Consider the following 26,781-nt stretch of genomic DNA (forward strand, 5'->3'; position numbering starts at 1 on the left):
TTCACTCTTTTTCTATAATATTTATTTAATTATATTTTGATATATGACTTTCAGCTAAGGAATTTTAGTTCTACTCATAGTGGTATAAAGATAAAAAACTCATGCACTTAGCAATACCTGTCCAAACTGTGGCCGATTGCATTCTTAATGTTGAATACAAGATGGGGAAAAGACTCTTTACAGCTTTCATAGAATAAGTTATGAATATAAGACAATTTTTAAGTTATGGTATTTTTAAGTTATGAATATAAGAATAAGAAGACAATTTTTATAAACAAGAGATTATATAACATGCAAATGTTATCTTATTAATTTATTACAAATTACATTTTTGAATGTTATTGTAAAATATAACTATTCAGGTATACATTAGTCCGGCAAGGGCAGTTTTGACATTTTCCACTAAGAGATTTAGATTTAAAAAAAATCAGAAACTGATAAATTAGCTAATGTCTATAACTGCTAGTCAAAAAAATCCCATTTTTCCGTTTTCCTGTACCCAAAATTATTCAGAAAGTTTACCTCCTGTTGGCCAGTTTATCTCCCGTTAACTCTCGATTAATTATAATGAGCTGTTTTCTTGTAGATTTTGAACCGCATGTGCCCTTTAATTCTTAGTGTTTGATATGAATCTTCCCAATATACCATTGAAATGTTAAACGTTACACTCTGCGGCCGTTGAAAAGATTCGAAACTTTTCAAGATTTCCAACTGAAAGTGCATATAAGAGGAGGTTATAGGGAAAGGATGTATCAAACAGAGGAAGGCTTGGTCTTCATCACTGCGTACATGCATGCCAGCCCAATGAGATACATTCCGCAAGAGAAGAAGAGGAAGAATGACCTTGCTCGTTTGTATTAGCTGTACATAAGTCACGTGATCTCTGAGGTCATCTGCACTGCTTGTTTACAAAAAGGTATGCATAAGTCACGTGATCTATGAGGTCAGCGGAATGTATCTCACATGAGTGGAGTAAGGGGAGAATGTTTCACCTCATTATAATCAGTGATTTAGGTTGGGCAATCAACAGCTGTTGGTGCTTCACTATTCTAGCATTCTCTGTTTTTTATATAGAGTTGGTACTTCTATACTTTTTTGAGTCAATGATTAATTAGTGAGCAGGTTGCAATGTTTGATAAAATTAAGCGTAACTACCACACATACTTATTTGATCATGAAAAAACAACGAAAGTAGTTATTAAGGGAATCCCAAAAATCATAACAGCCGAAGCGATATTCGAAGATTTAACTGACAGGAATTACCCAGTAAGAAAAATTAAGCAATTTAATAGAAGAAACGGTGAACTTTTCGAAAAATTACCCTTATACTTTGCACAACTTGATAACTGAGCAGAAGGAAATGCTATCTACAACGTAAACAACATATTCAGTTTCAACGTAAGAATTGAAAAATATAGAAATAATGGAAACCGCCCTACCCAGTGCTTTAGGTGCCAGCGGTACGGGCATACCCAGCACAGATGTCATCACCCAATACGCTGCTGTAAATGCGGTCTAAATCACAGAACTAATGAATGTAACTTAAACTGACTCCCCCAAATGCGTATTTTGCAATTTAAATCACGTAAGTTCGTTCACGGGATGTACTGAATATCAAAATAAAATAGCAGAAATTAAAAAAAGAAACATTATGAAAAATCCGTACCGAATACTTCAATTTTACGCGAACTCAAGCACCAGTAAAAGACGAAGAAAGCTTCCCGTTTCTGAATAGAACATAACCAACTGTAACTTATTCCAATAAAAAGTCAAGTTATATAATATTAACATCCTGAAGAATAAAATAGAAGAAAATGATATTAACGCCGCCTTTTAGAATATACAGTCAACCTCCCGAGACGCAGGAATCGTTGGTCATCTACAAAATTTAATGTTACAAATATTAAAACTAAGAAGCGCAAAAAGCACCACAGAAAAACTTAAAATAGGATTTCAGATCTTTCAATATTTAATGCAAGTAGCCGAAACCGAAGATTAAATCACGTTCTTTACTACAGGAAGATCCGTTCACTTCAAGCGGTTCCTCTCGGGGTCAGTACTTGAGTGGGTGACCACTCACGTGACCGGCCTCGACGAATCTCTTTCCACGTCACCTTGAAGACAAATCTGCTACTGAAGAAATTTTTTTTTACGTCTAAATTTCTCAATTACACATGCCATTTGAGTATCTGTTGAACTTCGCCTATATTGGCGTGGCGTTTTCGCCTTAAAATTTTATTACCATCGCCTTAGGGATTAAAAAACTTCTAAACGACGCAGTCAAAGTCGGAGACCGACTATATACTGCGAACTCCATGAAACTATCTGATCTGATCTCCGGTATAGCTGTTAATGACCCTGACTGCCGTAGCGATGGGACCAAGTTCGAATCCCAAAGAAGGCATGGTTGTAACTGTCTATCCCTATATAGGAGGCAACGATGACCACTCATTAGGTGCTTCTGTAACGAAATGGCCACCACTTCCAGCCCTTGTAGTTGGGCAAGGCTAATGGCTATTAAATAAAGTCCCCGGCCATTAAAAAAATATAGGTAGAGCCAACTAACATAAGAATTATAAATCCTGTTTATTAGCTTTTAATTAGCTTTTTAAATAACCTTGTAGAAACTTTAGGTATTTTTGGAAGCAGGCAAGATAAAAAATTAGCAACCGCCATCGTCAGGAATCGAACCACAGACCTCTGGAATACCGGCCCAGCGTGCAGAACCAGTACACCAGGAAGGCACGATAGGAAGCGGAAGAAATATCTTATTAAAAATTATTATTAATCTCTTAATTAGATTTAAATTACATTAATACCCATACTTAAAACTGTGAATAATTTTTGCGTCTTACTTTTGAGCTAAATAAAATAAAGCCAACATAAATTCGTTGCAGGTAGGTCTTTAGATTTCACGTGAGAAGTAAAAATAAATTCAAATTTTTCTTTTGCATTATTATAATTAGCATTGTTTTTATATTTTTGATAAATATTTAGTAAGTGAAATTTAAAATTTTGTTAATTTTCTTTTATTTTTTAAAAGTAACTATCATTTTGTTAAAAATTTCAGACCCTCGACTGCTTTCAGATCGTGCATTCGGCCCGAATCCAAATGGAGTTTGAAACCAATGATCTGACCTACGTAACAATAACTTCTGGTAATAACTGAATTAAATAACTATTGTAACATCCATATTTTTATTAGATCTAATTTATAGAACGTCTTTCGATGATGCTTTAAATTTAATAAAATAAATGCAGTAATTTAGCTTAAATGATAACAACAGTAATAGTAAAATAATATATATATAAAATCTTGATATTATAACAGACTGAATGGTAATTATTAATTCATTTAAAATTATCGAATGTACTGCTGAACGTTTTTGTCCATTTCTTCTTTTATCATATCTATTCATTATATAATTTAATTGTATTAAAATAGTTTAGGCTACCAACCGCCGAGCAAATCTACCGTTCTGCCTTATTCCGCTTCTGCTTTAGTTCGATTTCAGAGTTCTGCAAACGGCTTGGCTGCATGGAACATTTCGTGGGTTTCATCATGAGTCAGTTTCCTCACTATCCCAAGTGAAGATATCCTTTCCCTTAGACAGAGAACTTTTCGAACGTTTTAATGTAATCGAAATGATGTTAAGTTAAAAATAACTGTAAATAAATTATAAAAGTAAATTGATTTTTCAGACAACTGCACATAATTTAAGTAATTTATAATCGAGAGTTAAATTATTCAAACCAATGAGAACAATCAAAATTTGTTGCTCTGTTTTAATTAGTGGTAATCAAGAAATCCAATTTGTATTAAAAAATAAGCTTGGATTTTTAGCGCACTTCTAGCGTTATGTATACTAACTCTTTTATTAAGAAAATCTTGACTCAGAAACTTCGCTAAATATTGGGCATAAAATGGAATTCATAATGCTTTTCTACTAGCTTAACTTGATCTGAAATTGAGGACAGCTTGCATTATTTTTTTAGATGTTCGATTGATATTGTTTCTGTTTACAAGCATTTACACAGCTGACGTTAAATCGTATGTGGTGCTTACTTAACCTCCTTTATGCCAAGTTTCTTTTGAAGTTAACTTTAACTGCAGCATTTTACATCGAGAATGATTATTAAGATTCTGTTCTCTGAGAGAACTGAAGTTCTTATAATTGAAATCAAGTCTATTTTCTTTCAAAAACATTTTTAAAAGTATTTAAATCCTTGCTGAATAACTCCATGTATTAATTATACAAGGCTTACAGACGTAAGTAAGAAAAGAAAAATAATTCTGAAAGCTTTCAGACTTTACATTAAGCCCAAAGGGACAAACGTACGTCTCCACCTGAATACGGGCACCAGGAAGCTAAAATTTGGAATTTGTTTTATAAGGTATTTCTCCTGGTTTCCTAGCGTGTCTTCGTGGTGTAGTGGTTCTGCACTCTAGGGCGGTATTCCAGAGGTCCGTGGTTCGAATCCCGGAGAAAGCGGTTGCTAATTTTTCATCTTTCTTGCTTCCAAAAATATACTTAATGTCTATACAGTGGCGCCCGAAATGAAAGGGTGTTGTGTGAGGATTCTCCATACCTAGGATTTGGCGATTGGACAAGGTATTTCTCCCGCCTTCCTAGCGTGCCTTCGTGGTGTAATGGTTCTGCACGCTGGGCCGGTATTTTAGAGATCCGTGGTGTTCGATTCCCGCGAAGGCGGTTGGTAATTTTTCATCTTGCCTGCTTCCAAAAAAAATAATCACCAGGAGATTAAAATCCTAATATTACTACAGTTTTATTATCTATTTCATACTTTGTAAAGCATTTATGAGTTTTTGATTAAGAAACTCAACGATTTTAAAGCGAGCAATGGCCAAACTGTAATTACTGCGGGAGTTTCTTGTGTTTCAACAACCCTTCGCTTTAGTGATGTTAAACTGCGGACAACTTCCACGCGTGCTGCATTTCCTTCATGAGCAGGATTGCGAACAAGTTTTAAAAATTCACCTGTAGCTGCATTAATGTAAATTCTTCCTTTACATTTATTGTTTTTGGAAAATTCAACTTCACAACGCCATGATTTTTTTGCTTCATTTTCTATATTTTTATAGAAACGGTATAAATGTCCATCGTGCTCCTATTTCTTTTTACCTTAGTCATATATTTTCCGCTTCCAGACATTTCTACCACTGCAAGTGCTAACATTGAATTAAAAAATGTCGGCTGGCGTCCAAATAAATTACGGGGCTCTTTAGAGAAAATAAGAAATGCACATGCGTTGATAATCGGCAATAGATAACGACAAATCTGAAGCGATTTCATTGCCCCCCTAATCTGACGCATACAGGTATCAATGGTCTGACACATACGAGTCGGTCCATGGGGAGGGTCAGTTAACAATAGCTTCATACTCAGAGTGAGGGATTATGTACTTAAGATGACAAATGTTTACTTACAAATTAGGCACGCAATATCGTCAAGCGCATTTCCAATTCTGGAGTATGTTTTAGCAGGAAAAATGAATTATGTGTCTTTCTCAAAAAAATCTATTATAATATATATTATATCAGGCATATCGCACTTATTTGAACGATGATGCAAACTTATTCTAAAAATAAATAAAAATACGAAAAGCATGGCGTCAAACAAAAGCAAAAAAAAAAAAAAAAAAAAAGTATGGCGTCGAACTGACCCCGCGTCGAAACGACCTCGTGTCGAATTGACCACGCGTCGAAACGCTGGCATCGAACCGTTGGCATCGAAACGTTGGCGTCGAACTGACCTGTACCGGAAAAAAATGCCCGTTTGGACGCAATGTAAAATCTGAAAGCTTTCAGGTTTTTCTGAGCGGGGATAGTTTTCATTTAGTCTTATATCAAATCTCAAAAGGTATATACAACTTTATTCTCTACTTTTTAATTCTTCCATTCTCATCACCTTGCAATTTATACCGCAGCAAGTTTTAAGGGTTCACTTATACTTTAAAAAATTGGGGGCTAAGTATTAAAGAAATTAAAATCATAGAAAATAAAGGAAACCAGCTTATGTGAAGCTTTATACTAAAGCATTTAGAATATTCGTCTCTTATTCCCAAGTGTAATTCGTGGAGTAAACTTGTGCTATGTTTATTATGATAGCAAAGCATATCACATATCTGCACAGCTGTTAACAATTTTTTATTATAAAATTTTGTTTTCCGGATTCCGTTGTAACTGAAACGTGAAGATTATGCAAAACTGAAATCGAAATTTCTTTCATATTTTGCACTGCTATTTTATTGACGCTAACGTATTCTGTTTCAGTAAAATAGGCAGCATTAAACTCGTTTGATGAAACTGAAATAATATCTCAAGGTTACTGCGAAGAAGGCATTTAAATACTGCAGGGAAATGAGAACAGCCAGAAAAGCTGCGAACTATGAAGTCGAGAAGACCTTGCTTTTTGTTTGCGTTGTCGCGTCCTTATTTGCGTACGCCGAATGATTCCCAGAAAATTTCGCGGAAGCTTACGTTCCAGGAGCGTTGCGTTAATGAAAGACCATGAGTCACATTTTCATGGAGGATTTTATTTATCCACCCGGCGTTACCTAGGTTTAACCTGTCGTGAGGTAGAGTTTAGGTGTTTTTAAATAATATGCAAACCATATCAATAAAATGCAACGAACCTGTTGTCTTCAAACTGTGTTCGGCTGAACCCCGGAGTCCGAAAAATAATTCTACAGCACTCACATTAACTGACTACTGTTCATTAGCTTAAAAATATAAAGTTATATTTAGTTATAGATTAGCTTTAAAACTTAACATGTGTTTATCATATATCAAAGAGAATGATGTGCAATGTTCTGCAAAACAAAACAGTTTGCTAATGGATAAAAAATCTGATGTGTACACCACATGATTTCCTTGTACGGAGTATTAAATTATACGCATTTTTCTTGCATTTCGTTTAAACTTATTGGATTGAATTAAATCTACTTCGCCGACAGCGCATAAACCACAATAGAATAAATGCATTCTATGAAATTCACTCCATTTATTTACCATAGCGACACTCTGGCGCTAGGTTCACTTAACAGTATTATATTTTGTTCATATTATAACTCAGAATGCACAAAATTTATATCATTTAAAGAATTATCTAATCGTTGCCACATGTTCTATTCAAATACTATAATAAAGCTAGAACTATGTATAAAAGAAGTTAAGCAAACAAAACAAAAACGAAAAAAATTTTCACAGACGATTGAGTATTTCAACAAGTCAATTCTCACTTCGCGACAAGGCAAAAATACATAAAAACTCAAAATATCTATATTAAAAATTACGAAGTAAATCTTAAACACTTATTTCCTCAAAAAATTCCAGAAAGGATTAAGCATGATTTAATTGGCAATAATAAATGAAGGCGTTATCTTTGTTGTTGCGAAGCTAAGTTTCTCTAGATTGGCAAAAAATCCACTAGTCTGCTGTTTCAAATGTAAACAATCATTGGCCGCCGTCAGAAAAAAGGCTTAGCGGCACTTAAACAACTTTAAAATTGTCGATAATTCTAAAAATATTGCATACAGATTTAGTAAAGGCATAAAAACCTTAACAGGAAGATAAGAACAACATAATTAAATAATTTTTAAAGCAAAAAACGTACAATTTACAAACATATAAGAGTAAAGAAACTGAGATCACTGAGCGGGGTAATAGAGTAGATATATATATATATATATATTTATATGCGTTTGGCGCGGCGGATTGCAACTAAAATACGAGGAGCACATCTACATGTTATAGTAGTCCTATATACAAAATTTAAACGTTCTGAGGCTACTCATTTTTGAGTTATGCGAGATACGAACGTACGTACATATGTTCGTACAGACGCCACGAAAAATTCTCTTCAGAATTCATTTTAAAGCAGTTTTGTAATTTTTTTGGAGGAAAAATGTCTTTTATTCTGTACGTAGAGATATCACGCAAAAACATCGTTAAATCGCATTCGAAAGCGGTCAAAATGGATATTTTCGTTGAAATATGCGGCCTGAAAGTTTTCGCGATTACAATGCTTCCTTTTTACTTCGTACCAGGAAGTAAAAATGTAGAATGGAGCACCTCTTTCAATGAAGAAAACTGTAAAAGAATATGTTTCAGAAGTAAAAACTTAATTTAACTGAATAAAAAATTCGTTCGAGTAATACAATAAGTAAACAGCTTATCGGCATATTACATATTAGACGTTAAAATCCAAATTTAAGAAATAGCTCCTAAATTGTTGGTTATACTTTCATAAGAACAGCTAGAAGTGCTTAACACATAGCTTAAAACATTTGAATGCCATTCAAAACAATAAATTTCAGCGAAAAATTTCTATAACGTATGTGGCAACAAAAAATGTGCTAACAAATTAAATGTAGAGTATGAAATGCAACTCCAGATACATCAATAGAGCTATATTCGACTGTGTAAAAACGTGCAAGCACAGCCCAGTCACGAAATATAATACAAGGGTAGATAACACCTGAAGCACATGTTAATACTATTATTAAGTAAATTACACTACTTTTATGTTAAAATCTCTACAATGATGTCATGTCCATACCAGATACTTTTTTTCTACGGTAACGTGAATAAGAGTTTCCATCAGCAAAATTTCTATGAAGCATTCCTTCATATTAAAAAAAAAATAGTCTACGTTTTCCTTGCCATGATGAAATAAGCTAGTATTTTCATTCTCATTTACAAATTCGCTTTATGAAAAACGCAATAAACCTTCTGTAAATATTTTCAGTAAAAAACATTGTTTGATTTCTTCTTTTCTTCGCTTTGTAAAGTACATTGTTTTACGTTTGATTTTAAAACTAAAACGCATATTCAACCTATACTGAATGATAATTACCTAAATGCACATTGGTTTCTAAATGGATTAATCACTACAGACTGCAAAATTTCATTTCGCGGTGTTCCGTGAAATAGGGAAACGAAAATTCGTTTATTGAAATTCTAATATATATTCATATTCTTCCTAAATTCAGTTAATCAGATACTAAAATCTTCCTCTATAGTGCAAATTTAGTTACTTCTCAAAAAAATTAAATAATAATATTTAAAAAATTCTGAAAGGTTTCAGATTTTAAATTACGTCCAAAGGGGCGTTTTTTTAAGAATTTGTGTGTTACCTTTATTTATTAAATATCATATTCTTCGCACTAAAATCATAAAATTCAGTTCAGCAGCAATATCACAAAATAATTTTAAGATCAGCATATCTTTAGAATTTCCGATACACAATCTCGCGCGCTGGTGATATTTTTTTTGAAGTGTTGCAAAATATGAAATCGATAATCCAAATAATTTCAAATTCAAATTAAGGCTTCCACATGCTCATATTCTATGGAAAATTACGTTATTCAAATTTTGATGGCTAAAGCTATCTTTGTTTTATCACGATACAATGCCATTGTTTTATTACAACGCGATACCTTGTTTTATCACAATGCGAGAAACATACATACATACATTCATGCAGATTCTTCATTATTTAATTTCTTAAAATATAATACAGGGCGATAATATTTGGTGGAAACAATTTGAACAAGTGAAACAACACTTATCATCAATCGACACAAAATGGCAAAATGAAATTAATAGTCCTTCTGAGCAAATTGCTCTTTTGGACTAAAAGTTTGCTCGTTGATTAAAAATTGGTGACAAATTTCCAAGAAAAAAGCAGGTTCTCAAGAACAACTTTGCAAATCATCAATCATCCAATTTTCGAAGCTCCTTTCCGAGTAGCGATAACAATGTGCGTTTAGGAATTTCGTATAGAGATTGTAAAGTTATCTTTTGCACGTATTTATACTGCATCAGAAAACTAAATTTTCCAGGAAATATTATAACCGAGTAAACGCTGTATAATCACATTTTATGCTAAAATAATTTTAATATTTTTACGTATCATTATTTTATTTATTTATTTATTTATTTTTTGCTCTTTAATACGACTTGCATTCAGCTTCTCCTTAACAGCTTTTCCCAACAGCTTCCAGCGTCGGCCTTAACTTGGCAAAAAGGTGTTGCTTGCTGGACACTGGTGAAGAGTGGTACAGAATAATTGATGTAATAAAAATTACCGTGAAAGAGAACCCCAAAGACTTCTTTCCTTTCTGGTTGAATGTTTTGTCTCAAGGACTTTCGCTGTGGTTATGAATGACACGGTAACAGCTACGATGCGTATCACTTCCCCAAGTCCTGAGGCTACATTTACATCTGAAAGATAAGATTATATCTTCCATTCAGCTGTAACATCAAATGTTTTGACTAAAGATTAAACGTTACTTCACTAGGTTTGATCAATAGATATGTTTGTCTTTGGTGCTTCATTCGTATTATTAGAAATTTTATGGAACTTACGTCCTAAAATTGTAAATATTCTTCAGAATTAGCATTCCAGAAAGCATTGTTAGATTTCATCATAGTGCCTCCTTAATGATCTAAATGTAGCACACAATTTATTAGGAAATGTGCTGCATATAATGAATACACTGCCGGATACAGTTTTTTGTACTTTATATTCTAAACACTTGCTGCTGGATATTTCTGCGTTATCGCGCGGATAAAATTGCGCATACCAATATTCTTAACTCACGTTAAGCATTGACAGTAAGGCCGGTTTTTATACGTCTAGTTTGCTTAACATTAGCTGTAGAGCGGATGTACCCGATGCCGGTATCTAACAATAGAGAGAACTGTAATCCTTCTCTAATAACGATGCAAAAAATACGATTCATAGTCATACATTTTTTCAATCTGATGCGATATGGAACCCACATAAAAATTTCGATAGAAGAATAAACTAATTCTTTCTCATTATATCAGCAACAATGGCACCCAATTTTTAATGATTTTCGTCTTTCTGTTAAAATGTTTGCGAAAGCTCAAATTCCATCCAGTATATCACATATATTCAATTTTAGTCGATTAAATGTGGCAAAAAAATTGACCATAAATTAATCAGAAATCAATAACCCAAACAAACACACAAACAGATATTCCTTATATAGAGAGATTTTGTAAAATTTAAATTTTTGATTAACAAACTTTACGATTTGAAAGCGAATAGTAGCAAAGCTTTTTGAAATAAAGCATTTTTATCTCCAACGCGTGAGACTGTTTCCACTCGAAAAAATGAGAGCGAAAATTAATGTTTTCCGAGTTTTTAATTAATATCTCGCCTGGTTAAAGTCGAACGAAGATGGGGACAGTCGAAATGGCTTCTCACTAGATTTAGAATCCGAAATAATGTATTTAATGTTTCGAAATGCTATTTTTAGTTCATTGTAAATCTCAGAAGTTTTTCATTAACAAACTCTACGATTTGAAAGCGAGCAGTGACAACACTTCTCGAAATAAAGCAGCTTTTTATCTTTTACATTAATGAAGGCGAAAATTAGCGTTTTCAGAGTTTTTAATTAATGTCTCTGATTTGAGCCTTTTTTTCTTCCTTGTACGAAGAAAAAAGGAAGTATTGTAATCGCGAAAGGTTTCAGGCAGCATATTTCAACGAAAATATCCATTTTGATAGCTATCGAATACAATTTAACGATGTTTTTGCGTGATATCGGTACGAAAGGACAGAATAAAAAACACGTTTCCTCCAAAAGAATTATAAAACTGCTTTAAAATAAATTCTGAAGAGAATTTTTCGTGGCATCTGTACGAACGTATGTACGAACGTATCTCGCATAACTCAAAAACGAGTAGCCTCAGAACGTTGAAATTTTGTATATAGGACTGCTGTAACATGTAGATGGTCACCTCGTATTTTGGTTGCAATCGGCCGCACCAAACGTATATAAATATATTTATATATATATCCACTCTGTTACCCGGCTCAGTGATCTCAGTTTCTTTACTCTTGTATGTTTGTAAATTGTACATTTTTTGCTTTAAAAATTATTTAATTATGTTTTTTTTATCTTCCGGTTAAAGTTTTTATGCGTTTAGTAAATCTGTGTGCAAAAGTTTTAGAATTATCAACAATTTTAAAGTTGTTTAAGTGCCGCTAAGCCTTTTTTCTGACGGCGGCCATTGATTATTTACATTTGAAACAGCAGACTAGTGGATTTGTTGAGAATCTAGAGAAACTTAGCTTCGCAACAACAATGATAACGCCTTCATTTATTATTGCCAATTAAATCATGCTTAATCGTTTCTGGAATTTTTTCGAGGAAATAAGTGTTTAAGATTTACTTCGTAATTTTTAATATAGATATTTTGAGTTTTTATGTATTTTTGCCTTCTCGCGAAGTGAGAACTGAATTAATTGAATGAGAAATACTCAATCGTCTGTGAAAAACTGTTTCTTTTTTGTTTTATTTGCTTAATTTCTTTTATACATCATTCTAGCTTTATTATAGTATTTGAATATGTGGCAACGATTAGATAATTCTATTCTTTAAATGATATAAATTTTGTGCATTCTGAGTTATAATATGAACAAAATATAATACTGTTAAGTGAATATAGCGCCAGAGTGTCGCTATGGTAAACAAATACTAGAGTTAATTTTAAAGAATGCATTTATTCTATTGTGGTTTATGCGCTGTCGGCGAAGTAGATTTAATTCAATCCAATAAGTTTAAATGACATTCAAGAAAAATGCGTATAATTTAATATTCCGTACAAGGAAGTCATGTGGTGTACACATCAGATTTTTTGTTCATGGTATCTAAACATAATGAAATTAGTAAATTTTTAATTCGTGGTATCTTAACCTGAGGGGAAAAGTAAATTTTTTCTTTGAAAGGTGTTTTTCAAAGTAACAACCCCTACTTTTTTTTTTTTAAAGTCATTTTTCATTTTTTCTTATCAAATCATCTACGAAATGTTAATCATCTATGAAATGTGTGTGTGTGTATGTGTGTGTGTATGTGTGTGTGTTTGAAAGAAGTAGACGTCGACCTTTCCCAGAACCCAGAAAAGAAGTGTAGAAATGATAGCGATAATAATAACTGAGTTAATCGAGAACAAACAAACACACAGATATTCTTCTTTATATATATAGATATTGATATTTATATCGCTTTCCTCAAATAGTGTTTAATTTTATATTAAGCATTTAACTAAGCAATAACAGCATGTGCATCTACAGCAATTGATATGTCTTGCAATTATTTCGACGAAATACAGGTAGGTTTTATATCAAGATATATTATGTCAAAATAACCCAAAATTAGACTCTTGAATTTTGTGTAGAATTTGCGTAAGTAATACATTCTGTTTTTGATTTTTAAATGTTTTGTCACCTTTGTAAATTCACCTTTTAAAGATTTTTTTTTAATCTTTATCGAAATGAAAGAATTTCTGCTTAAATGTATGATTTTTAGTACATTTTAAGAATATTTTGGAATTAGTGAGAATTAGAAATTGCCGTGAAGCGTAAGCGCAGCCAACGTCCCAAGAGTATAAAGAAAAACATATTTCTCACAAATCGCAAAAAACATTGAAAGGAATTATTAAACATCAAGAAAGATTGAATTTTTCAACTTATCTTCTTTAGTTCGCATATTTGATTTCGCTTTATCAAATGACAGTCCACAAAACTGCATTAAATCTTAATGGTTAATTCAAAAATATCTGACAAAAGTGTAAAGACAGAGATATGGGTTATTGAAATAAACAAATTTTCGAATAGGATATATGTGTGGATATTACCTGAAAGATAATTTTATATTTTCACCACCCCAAGTATACCTTCCTTTCTCATATTTCCCAATTCTTTTTCAAAATATTCTTGAACAAATAAAAACAAGCCATCAGCCAATGTGGGTGTCCTTAAACAGCAGTCATTGTGTACCCAAACCCAAATATCCCACTGTGTGTCCAATCCCAAATATCCATGTCTTCACCATATTTCCCAATTTTCTAAAACATTCTTTAGCAGTTGAAAACAAGCCACCAGTCATTGTGATTGTGAGTGTTCTGACCAGAATTCATTTTGGATGTCCTAAAATTAAAAAAAAATTTTAAAAAATAATAATAAAGAAATAAAAATAAATAAAACGCTTTATACAGACAAACTGCTAAACTGAGCTTCGGAATTGGTAAGTAATGGTTAATTATTCAGATAAATCACCACAGGTTATAATACTTTCAATGAGTGCATATTTTATAAGAGCTATATTAGGATTATCTCTTTCGAGCAGATACCGCATTTTCATCTCCAGGCCTACAGCTATATGAGCGAGCTCCGCATTCATGCAACGACTGCTGAAACACCGCATGGGAAATGAGGATTTACGCCAGCAGAATGATTTAATCCATCGCTCAACAGCACCTCCTTAACCAGCCATTTGAACTTCATATCCCGCTGCAAAATCTACTTATTTTGGTCCCCTCTAAGTGCCTCTAAAACGTTTGAAGCATTTATAGATGATGCAGCCTTTTATTTCCTAAAATTGTTGCCCAGAATGAATCTACCACTGTAAGACTCTTCTCTTCTGAAACACTTCTGAGTTAAAGGGAAAGACGGGGCTTCCCAACCAAGAAGAAATGTACTGGTCCCTATGGATCTAGGCTTTCAAACATTGTTTGATGAATGGGTTAGAAGAAATACTCTTTTCGGTCTTTATAGTCTTATCAATCAACTGTGCAGTCAACACCGGCTTAACCAGAGTAACACTGGAAACAGTGCCCATGATTAACCTAAAATCATGCTTAGAGCAAGACAAATTGAAAAATGAATGAATAAATAAAGGAAAGAAAAACGGGAAAGAAAAAAGAATTATATTTAAAACAAAAGTGGCATTAACAATTTTCCTGCATTTTCATGCTATTAAAGCTGGATTTTTTTTTTTTTACGTAAATGAGAACTGTATCAAAAATAAAAGAACACATGGTAAAATAAGCATCAATATAGAAAACAAAATCCGAAAGTTTTAAGATTTTAACGACACCCAGAAGGGTCTGATAAGGTTTTTTAACGTTCTTGCTGAGCTTGCAGCCTACCAATCTGCTGTTGCATTCACTTTTGCTAACCTAATCTTTTTCTTAATCTTTCTAGCTGTATTATTAAGCATGTTTTCTTCCCACTTATATCATCTACAATTTAGGAGCAAAATCACAATTTTTTTTTTTTTTTTTTTTTTACAGCAGCATAGATTTAGAATTCCCAATGCAATGTTAAATGTTGGCATACATTTTTCTAATTTTCAGTCGTTTCTCACTTCGTTTAATATCAGATTTATTTTCATTTTACGAACAGAGAGAGATTAATGAGGCGATTTACATGCATGAATTAACATAACTGATCAAATGATATGTAAATCTTAATGATGAATGACATTCAATTCTGCTACAGCGTAAATTAAATAAAGCGTGGCTCAGAATTTCCCAATCACAACATTCCAACAAAACTGGGTTGCCAGATTCATAGATCAAACAAATTGTAAAACAAGTGGGGAAATAATGCCAAACAGGAAATGCTAAATAGTGATTCAGTTTGCTAGACTCAGTAGTTCTATATTCTGTGACCGTCCTCATCCAAGCCAGGATTGCAAAAAATTGTCAAGAATGAGTTACGATTATTTACTAGAATTTACCCCAGCAACTAAGCTGTTTTCAGTATAGGAATGAAAAACATACAAATTCAGTTTGAAAGACAGATAAATAACTTACATTATGCATAATGGCAACAGACTCGAATTAAAAGTGAAACGACGCATTAATAGTGATTCGACCCAAAATGCCATTTCGAGACTAATAACCATTTTTGGGATAATATGGAAGCTAAATTATATATGGTACAAAGAAGAATACTGAATAATAATTATAGGAGTTTGAATAATGTCAAATGCCGTTTAGACCTTTTTTTTTTTTTCTGGCAGAGTTCATCTAGCATAGATCATTTGCTACCACTGCCGTTATTCCAAGCACTCGTCCTTCCATTTCTGTACTATCCGTACAGAGTTCTGTTCTGTTCGATGGTATGTGGCAGCATTTTTTCCCTTATTCCAAGATAAATAAATTTAACCTTTTTACGCAATTTCAGGTATATTCGCCCTCAATAAATTTGAAATCAACGATGTAACCAACGAATACAAAAGTCAGAATAAATAATATTCATTACATTTTTATGTAATGCTATGGCAAAGATAAACAGAATTTAATAAAGGAGATAATTAGAAAATATTCGGCGTAGATTTTTAAGGGGAAAATTAATTTATGTTGCAAATTTAGCTTATTAATACAATCATAATTATTTAGAGATAAAACCTGCCCTTGCTTTTATATCACAGAGTTATTTTTAGTTTTCTCGATAAACAAGCATGCTCATTAGAGAAACGTTTTTTTATAAATTCTTAGCTATGAGATATCAGTAGATACCATATTGATAAATGAGGTTTTGTAGTCGAATTTCAGGCGATATTATCATTGATAGATATAAATACTTAATTACGGGTTACTGGATGTCTGTATGAGAACAAACACCCTTTTTCTGACCCAGTATTTTTCTGATTTCTTGCTGCAGGCAGTTATGCAGTTCTTGGGGTGAGGGAAACAGTAGTTAACGTGAATGAAGTTGCAAAACCCACTGATGCGTGAAATATAAATGGCTCTTCATTAAAATAATAATAAAAAAAACTGGGATATCGTAGATTTTTAAAATAAAATAAGCGTTAGAAAACTCGCGGTTTTCACTGTTTGGAACAGCAGTTCTGGATCTATTTTAGTTTAAAATATTAATTTAATTTTTTTTGGTCAATTGCACTGGAAAAGAAACTGAATTTGCTGGGAATAACCAAAATTATTTTGAATTAAGTAAATATATGAAAAATTACTGCAATCAATTAATTAGGAACATAAAACTTATTATCTAAGCATGAAATTTTTATTACGTGAACTATAAGGAAAAGTGACATTTTGATTTAAAATAATGATTTTCAACATCTGACTACTCATTTCAAATACATTCTCTTTGGTTTACCGAAGCAGAGTGGATAAGAGAGTTGACCACTGGTAAGCTGACACGATCTAGTCCTGCAGTATGAAGGTTAGTGATGCAGCCTGTCATATGATTGCGTTTATATTCAAATCGGAGAAAGAGCAGGAATGTTAAATACAGCGGTGGCGAAAATTGTGGACACTTTTCGAAATTTTGATGTTTTTGAAATTTGTATGCTTATAGAAAACGTTACGCTTCACAATATGCAAACTTGTATATATCATTTCAAAGAGAATTTATTACTGAATTCAATACAATACACAAAATTCAATTATTTGCAATACAAAAAATGTTAAACGATAATAGTTATCGATATACATTAGATAGTTATGATTGCAGTGAGTTATCAGTACTTAGTAGAGTACCCTTTATTTTTGATTACAGCTTCACATCGACGTTTAATTGAGCTGAAAAGAGTTTTAAGCTCTTCTTTCGTTATTACATGATGCCAAGAAACAATTATAGCCTCAATTAGTTCCCTTTTATTTGATGGGCGATTCATTCGGACAAGAGATTTCAAACGGTGCCACAAATTTTAGATAGGATTGAGGTCAGGACTGTTTCCTGGCCATGACAACAATTTAATGTTCTTTGTACGAAACCACTTTTTCGATATTTTGGCCGTGTGGCAAGGAGCAGAATATTGCTGAAAAATAAACGAAGCATTGTTGGAAAAGAGATCTCTGATGGAAGGTAGAAGTTTTGGTTCCAGAATAGTGTCAATGTATTTTCTGGCATTCAATGTCCATCGATGTCATGAAGGCGACCAATACCATCTGCTGACATGCATGATCAAATCATAACACTAACTGGGTTCTTCACAGTTGCTTGAATGCAGTCAGGATGTAGCTCTTCTTCTATTCTACGTCTTACATATTTTCGCCCATCACTACCGAATAACGATATCTTAGTTTCATCACTCCATATAACTTGTGACCACTGATCATCTTTCCAATTAATGCGTTCCTTTGCCCACTGTAGTCTTTTTTTTTTCGTTGCTGAAAATTAAGATACGGCTTTTTCGTGGAATTCTACCTCTCAGTCTAACATCTGTTAATCTTCTCCTGATTGTTCTTGAACTAACAGAAACACCAGCATCATTCAGATCACTTCTGATGGCCGCTGATGACATTTTTATATCTTGGAGACATAGTCTTTTTATTCTTCTGTCATTGATAGATGTGGTGCACCTTTATCGGTCTTTTCCTTCTTTGTTTTTTATTGAATTTGTCTCCTGATATCGTAAACAAAACTTTCGGACTCCAGATGTAGTCACTGAACCACCCACCTGTCTTGCAATTTCAGCATAGGAAAGACCACTTTCTCGTAGCACAATAATATTACATCTCTTTCTAGGTGTCCAATCTACTCTTTTATTTGATGTCATTGCTTCTTGACTAAATATTAAAAATTTTTAATTGCAGTAATTTAACAGTAAATTTTGAAGTAATTTAAACTTGTAATTGCAGTGTATAAGAAACAGGTCCTTTTTCTACAGAACAAAGCAAAATAATGAATTGTTTCAAGTGTAAATATGATGTCAGCTTCTACTGGCAGTTACTAACATTTGATTGGTTCTCAGAACAAGAACAGTGATTGGCCAGGAAAGCTAGACATTACAAATCACTTCATAACTGTGTTTAAAGTACATGTAACTTTTTTGTATTGCAAATAATTGAATTTTGTGTTTTGTATTGAATTCAATAATAAATTATCTTTAAAATGATATATACAAGTTTGCATTTTGCGAAACGTAACATGTTCCATAAGCATACAAAGTTCAAAAACATAAAAATTTCCAAAAGTGTCCACAATTTTGGCCACCACTGTATATGCTTTCCTTCAGCATGGGGGCACTTAAAATATTGTTGAGCCGAATGGCCCCTCAGGAGATTGGTGGTATGGAAAGAGAGGTAAGAGATCCTTCGAAAATTCCTCAGAGTGTTATTCACCAAAATGGGGTTGACGATGGCCAAACTCGCATTCCCGTTTTGAAGGTGGTCAAGTCTTCCACAAACAACTGGCAATAACCCTTGCCTCTTGACCATGATAAATTCACAGGTCTGAGGTTCAGTTTAGAAAAATTAACAGCAATAACAAATTGTCTTAGGCTTAATCGGTTGAATCTTCTGATTATTTGATTTATATTCTTGTGTAAGGCTGTCCTTCTTAGAAAGCATTTTGCAGAATTAACCTTCTTAAGGCAGTCTTGGAGTAAGTTGCCTTGTTAACATTTCTGTGAGTTTTGCTGCCAGTAGTTTGTGACTTTGCTTCATCAGTAAAATATGTGGAAATATCAATCATAAGTATTTGTCTTACTTAACAGTAAATACATTCTAACTAAAATTTACTAATCTCCAAATTCTTCTTTTTCTGTTTTTTGCGCATTGCTGAAATATATGTAAAGATCTTTATTCAGAAAAATGAACAAGAAGCAGCTTTCTCTCTATATTTGTTTTCCTGTGTTGCCCATTGGGAAAAACACGAATTTTTGTTTAGTAGATTGTTGTTAATCTCTTATGCAGATTAACCGCACAATATTTAAACACACACACAGCACAATTTTATGGCACAATATTTAAAAATATTAATTTCGAAAAATTTGCATACATTTACATGATTATATTTATCCTTTAACTATATGTGAAATGTTCATAAAATAGTAGAATATGGCATTTATACCAAGTAAGGTTACCTTTTATTTCGCATTATGACAGTAATCAAAGTTAAAACTCCTTATTTTCAAGGTGTAAACTTTATCTTGAAACTCCTTATTTTCAAGGATGTAAGTTTTATCTTTCAAAAAAAAAAAAAAAAAAAAAAAAAAAAAAAAAACTAATTAAGAAAATATTTTCCACATTGTTTTGTCTTGCAATATTAATGAATTTTCCCGAATGTATTAATCCTGAAATAAAATAAAAATGATGAAATTGTGATCTGAAGAATAAGGGTTTAAGTTTTCAAAGAACTGCATGCTTTTAAAAATTAGAATTTCTAAGTTACATTAACAAACTTTCATAGCTTAATTTTTTTAAAATTAAACTATATTTGAAAATACAACTAAAATACGTAATACTTTGAACCAAGTTAATATTCGAAGACAAATATAAATAAATAATAACCTATCAAAATTTTGGTCTGTTAATCCAAACAGCTGATAAAATATTGCCATAAAACAAATACGTTGATTAGATTTTATTGTTATATATTCAAATCAACTTAGGTTAAAATTAACTGATACTAAAACTTCTTCTTTGCATACTAATTCAAAACTGGCACCTTATTTAAGAACAAAGAACTTTAAGTGCTCCAAGCATAGTATAGTGTATACAAGAACAAATGAAAACTCATTATAAATTCAAGTTCAGAAGCAGTTTAAGGGTTCTTTGAACTTTTAAAATTACCTTTATTGTGAACCCCACTCTTCAGATATTTTGCATAAATTTACTTCTTTCTTCTTTTCTTCCTTCATTAAAACACTTGCTGGAACACCATAACAATGTACTTTAATCGAAAGATGCCGCACGAATGGCAGAAAAAAATCCTAATAAAAAAGATCTTCATTTCACGGATGGCGGACTCTTGCGGAATGAATCGTTTGTGTCCCGCGAAGAGCAGAAGCAAATAACGGAACCAGAAAGAGATCAAGTAAATCAGGAGCCCCCTCTTCGATATCTTTGTAACATTTTTAAACAAAATCGAGTTTTGACTGATTCCACGCTTGAGTTAAAATTCAACAACTGATTTTCTGAATTGGATTTCGCTTTAGAATATCCAGGACCCGATTTACAAAACTGAAAGCCGGCCTTTGTAACTTTTACAATGCGTGCTTTTTAAATGAAAAGTCCGCCTCATGTGTGTATAGTATAGTATATATATATATATATCAAAAACTAAATAATTTAGTAGAAGTAGATTAAATCATCCTAGGAAAATTCTGAAATTTTATTAAAAGAAACTTATTAAATTTTTATAAATTAAATCGAAAGTTAGGACTATCCAACACTACAAAAAATTTACTTTACATAAATTCAACTTATCAATCATATTAAAATTTTATAAGACATTTTAGATTATTCATATTTTCATAGTCCAGGCAGACTTCTCAAAAGACTCTCATCTGAAACTTTAAAAGAGCTATCCAGGAGAACTGAATTTCTTTTCGTTCCGCAATGACGTTTTGAGCAATTAAAGAATAACAAACAATGAAAAAAAAACTGACAAATTAAAATATTATTTACACATATTACTTACAATTTTTACACTCTAATCTCAAAACGTTTGCGATTACCCACCGTGAAACCTGAGTATATGTATATAGCATAAAAACGAGGGTGTCGGGGGACAATTACTCAAGTATTTTATCAATTTTACTACATAAAGTGCCTTCCACTCAAAATTGTATTAGCGAAAATGCTTAATAAGAATGAGTTCTTTGGTACTCTACTTTGGTTCTAAATACCTTCAGTTCCCGGAAATATTTGGCCTAACTTAATTTGCCAGTTTGGCATCACCATTATTACTTGAGTAAAAGACGAAACACCTTCGTATTTATTTAGTAGTGATTGTTCATTGAACGGTTTGTTCCCCTTGAAAAGTCAACTAATTTCCAATCAATGACAAGAATTACTTGCTTTTAATTTAATTTCTTTTTCCAACTGAAGTTTTGTTATTCATGATTTACTTCAAGTCCCCGTATAACTTTTTTAACAATTTACATTCAAGTTACTTTAAAACAATTTTCGGAATTAAACTTTCTACCTATGGGTTCACTCTTTTTAGATACTTCTACAAAAATTAATATTAGGAGATAATATAATCAATATTTCTTTAGTAAATAAATTATTATTATTTTACTTTGAAGCTATTGCGCAAGTATTAGAATAACTTATTTCCGAACTAAGTGAATTTAAGATCATACAACATTATATATATATATATATATATATATATATATATAATAGTAGTAGGTAGAAACATTGCAGCGATCTTGCTAAAAAGTTACCAGGAGCTGTAGCTCCACGAAATATTACAACGCAGTATTACATAAATAAAAAGAAATCTGTCTGGAAAAAAGGGGGAAAAAACTGTAAACACGCGAAAAAACAGCCAAAATTAATGCTGGAAGACTTGCTAACATTTTCTTTTTCAATTATATATATATAAACTTATTTATAAATTATAATTTATATAAATTTATATATAAAACATACAAACTATAATTTATATAAACTTATATATATTATACTAATTCTTTATTTTTGCCGATAATTTGACATTAGATGAGAGCTTGATTAGGGAAGATACCAATTATTCTGCAGTCGCATGTGGATTGAAGTTAGAAGACCTCTGAAATATCGACTAGGCAAGCTTGATGCACAGATATCGGAAGGCAAGCTTGATACACAGTGCGGGTTGCCGAGCATATAGACATCTTTCGTGCAGCAATCTGCGTACTCTCGTGGTTGATATTGTCCTTCCTGTAGCAGAAATAAGCAAGGATCTAAGCTGAGATGGATATTCAGTCCTGTTGCGACGTATATAAGCCACACTTACCAGTCATCTGAAGAAATGGTAACTCAATGGCCTACCTATGGTTGGTCTTCGAAAGACTAGACCAGAAGTTAGAAAGTGGTTCTATAACTGGCTTACCACGGAACGGTCGACATTTAGACATCTTGCAACGACCGACTGTGGCTGATCTACACCCATGTCCATAAATTAAGGATAATGCAAAATTAGGCAAAGGAAGAGTTAGAAGCTAAACAAATTTGACTTATATGTAAAGCTTATTTATTAAACAAAGCTAAAGAGCAAAAAAAGATGCTATATGTTTGATATTAGTAAACAATTAGCGATTTAAAAAAAAAAAAACTATTTACAAAAAACCAATATTACATGGTTGGTATGATTGTTAATACATTGCATGTCTCCCACACGATTCAATACAGTCCGTACAACGCCTAGGCATGCTGAGTATCAAATTATCGATCTGATCTTGGGGAATATTACACCACTCAAAAAGCAATGCTATCCGAAGTGCCGGTAGACATGTAGGAGGAGGTTGACGGGCTGCAACTCGTCGGCCCAGCATGTTCCACACGTGCTCTACTGGATTCAATTCCGATGAGAATGCTGGCCAGTCCATACGGGTGATATCCTCCGATTGAAGGTATTCGCTTACGATGTTTGCACGGTGAGGACGGGCGTTGTCATCCATAAACACAAATTGTGCGCCCGTGGCGCCCCGAAACAAACGTACATGTTGCTCCAGAATTACGTCCCGATAGATTTGGCTTGTCATGGTTCCAATTTGAACGTGCAGGTCTGTTCTGGAACCCATAATAATTCCACCCCAAACGAGCACTCCTGCATCACCGTAACGGTGTCGTTCAATGATGTTTTCTTGGTAGTAACGGGTACCTGGAGCTCTCCATATAAAAGTCCGGCGAGAATCAGACTGCAAGCTAAACCTGGACTCGTCGGAAAACATCACACAAGCCCACTGTTGCGGTTTCCACAATGCATGCTCTCTACTCCAGGCTAATCGCAGACGACAGTGAGTTGCAGTAAATGGAACGCATCTGACAGGTCTACGAGCATATAAGCCAATCTACCCTAAGCGTCTGTACACGGTCTGCCTTGAAATTGTCGTACCAGTGGCTGAAGAGACAGGTCTAAGGATGTGCTCCGCCTGTTTTTTTTTTTGGCAGTAACTGCCAAATACCGGTCCTCATTCGGCGTTGTAACTCTGGGGCGACCTGTGCTGTAACGTCTACTCACGTTACCATCATCTTGGAATCGTTGCCAAAGCCCGGAGATGACACTCTGGGCAATTCCAAGTTCGTCTGATACTTCCAGTTGGGTACGCCCACATTCCAGACGGCCGATAATTCTATCACGTAAAAAATCATCCAAATGCGTCCTTTGTGTCATAACTATTCGGTTATTGCACTGAAATGCTTATAAAGCGCCTGCGAACAATTTTACTTCTTTGCCTGTATTCCTTATATATCACTCTCTTACACTCTCGTCATTTTGACATACCATCAGTGTCATCTGGTTACTTCCTGAAATTTGCATATGATTCTTGAAGATGTGTGTAGTGATTTTACAGGTGATATATTTATTTTAGAGTTCGATTTCCGCGTGACTCCGAATTATCCTTAATTTATGGACATGAGTGTACTTCTAATCGCCCTGCGGTTCTATAACAAACTCTGCTAGCCGATCTGATTTTTCATTTTGCCTATCTCTAAATATAATACTCCTTGTTTAAATAGCGTTGTTCATTGAGTAGAAATTCATTTCTAAACAGCTGGTTTTATGCTGCATTGCATTTACAAAACGATGGCATTGGCAAAGCTACTCGATAAAGTTTGCTTTTATATGTAGCAAATTTCAAGAATTTTGAGCTACTTTTAGTCGATTTATTGCGATTATTTAATTTTTTGCTTAACTTTTGGAAACCACTATAGTTTGCCGCAATTTGCGATTTAATTATTATATCGTCATTATGTATATATAAAAATTCGGAATTCAAAAGGAAAATTAGAACATTCAAAGCTAAAATCCTTATATTTTCTACTCAAAACTATATATATAATATAATAGAGAATATATAAATGGAATTATCTCCTATGAAATATGAAGGGAAATTCAGATAACAAATGTGTACTATTGCGGAGATTATGTATTGGAATTTTTAAATAATTAACATGGAATTGTTAATTAAAATGCAAAACTGAAGAAAAGCAAGACATTTAATGCTGACTCCATAGAAAGATTCCGACTTATCAATGGAAACTGGAACCTCTCTGTACAACCATCAATAATTCATGAGAAACACGTTTCATCATTTCGCATATCCGAACTCATCCTTGCTTCAATTTTAAAATTCTCCAATTTTAATTTTATTTTTAATTTTAAAATTAAATTTTCAGTTTTAATTTTAATTTTAAAATTTTAAATTAAATATCAATAATTCATGAGAAGCACGTTTCATCATTTCGCATATCCGAACTCATCCTTGCTCCAATTTTAAAATTCTCCCATTTTAATTTTATTTTTAATTTTAAAATTAAATTTTCAGTTTTAATTTTAATTTTAAAATTTTAAATTAAATATCAATAATTCATGAGAAGCACGTTTCATCATTTCGCATATCCGAACTAATACTTGCTCCAATTTAAAATTCTCCAATTTTAATTTTATTTTTAATTTTAAAATTAAAATTTTAGTTTTAATTTTAGTTTTAAAATTTTAAATTAAATTTTTCCAATTTTAATTTTCTTTTAAATTTAAGTCTTATTTGACTTTTCTTTGTTACTTTCGTTCTTTTTATTTGCAGCTTGTTTTTTATTTCCATTTTTCATTTATTTTTCCCTTATTTTTTAGTTTTAAGTATTGTCTGCATGACTACCATATTTATTTTTGAAAATAATTATAATTAGTTATCTGTCTGAGCATCGGAGAATTATTTCACATATATCAATTTTTAACATTTAAATTCGGATCTTCTAAAAATTTTCTATAATTACATATTTTATATAATTTTTATATATAATTTTATATCATTATAATTATACAAATTTACCTTTTTTGTCTAGAATTAATTAATATTTCTGCAGTATTTTGGAGGAAAATGCTTTGGGATATTTTTATTATAAAACATTTCTGTAATACTATACGTATGTGTATGTATGTATATATATTATATATTTAAACAAATTCAAATTCTTAACAAATACGTATAAAAGTAAAAAAGCAAATTTAAATTCTAAAAAAAAGGAAGAAAGCCAAAATAATTTAAAATAATTAAAAAAAATGTGCAAACATGTAAAAGATTTAATTCTCGAATTAATCTACAATATCATTTAAATTCAGAAGCATAAGCAAATCAAGTGCAAAATCTATGTTTGCACATTTTTTAAAATTATTTTAAATTATTTTGGCTTTTTTCCTTTTTTAGAATTTAAATTTGCTTTTTTACTTTTATACGTATTTGTTAAGAATTTGAATTTGTTTAAATTTAAATTTCATTCCTTGCAGCAATGGCGCAAAGAATATTTAATTAAATATGTATTTAAATTTAATTTTTTTAATTAAATTCAATTTATTCTTATGAAACAATATATATATTATATATATATATATATAAATTGTAATTTGAAATGAAAATTAGGGTATTCAAAACTAAAATTAATCGAACAAGCAGCTAATATATGTATTATAAACAAGAGTTCAGAAATTCCAAAATTAAGGATATTAATTATTAAGGTCGCATAGTATGATGGTAAATTAATTAAATATTCAACAGATGATTACAGTTAAATTATCAATAAAAGTAGTAAACTCAGTGATAGGAAAAGTATGAAGTAAAATTTCTTCAGAACAAAATAACATAATAAAATGACAAATAGTTGAAAATTCTTTAATCTTTTTCAAAGAGTAGCCGAAGCATTTCCAGCAGAGCCATCTTTCCGAATTATATTTGGATGATTACTAAAGTAAATTAAAAAAGTTAGTGTTAAAAATAAACAAATTTAAAATAAATTAAAATAAAATTGAAAGGCTATTAAAATTGCAAACTACATAATACTGTAAGGTTAGTGAAGAATGCTAATAAAAATTAAGGTTAAAAATTTTTTAATTAATCATCAAGATACAATCTGCTCCGACATGGAGCTATAATCAAATCCTATAATGCAATCAAATCCTATAATGCAAAATCTAAACAGTATAAAACTAGAATTCTCAAAATTTGAAACCAGAAAAGCATTTCGCTAGATATAAG

The sequence above is a fragment of the Stegodyphus dumicola genome, chromosome 6 (genome assembly GCF_044657685.1).
Source record: "Stegodyphus dumicola isolate Sdum_Otavi_A_Nest chromosome 6, ASM4465768v1".
Lineage (NCBI taxonomy): Eukaryota > Metazoa > Arthropoda > Arachnida > Araneae > Eresidae > Stegodyphus > Stegodyphus dumicola.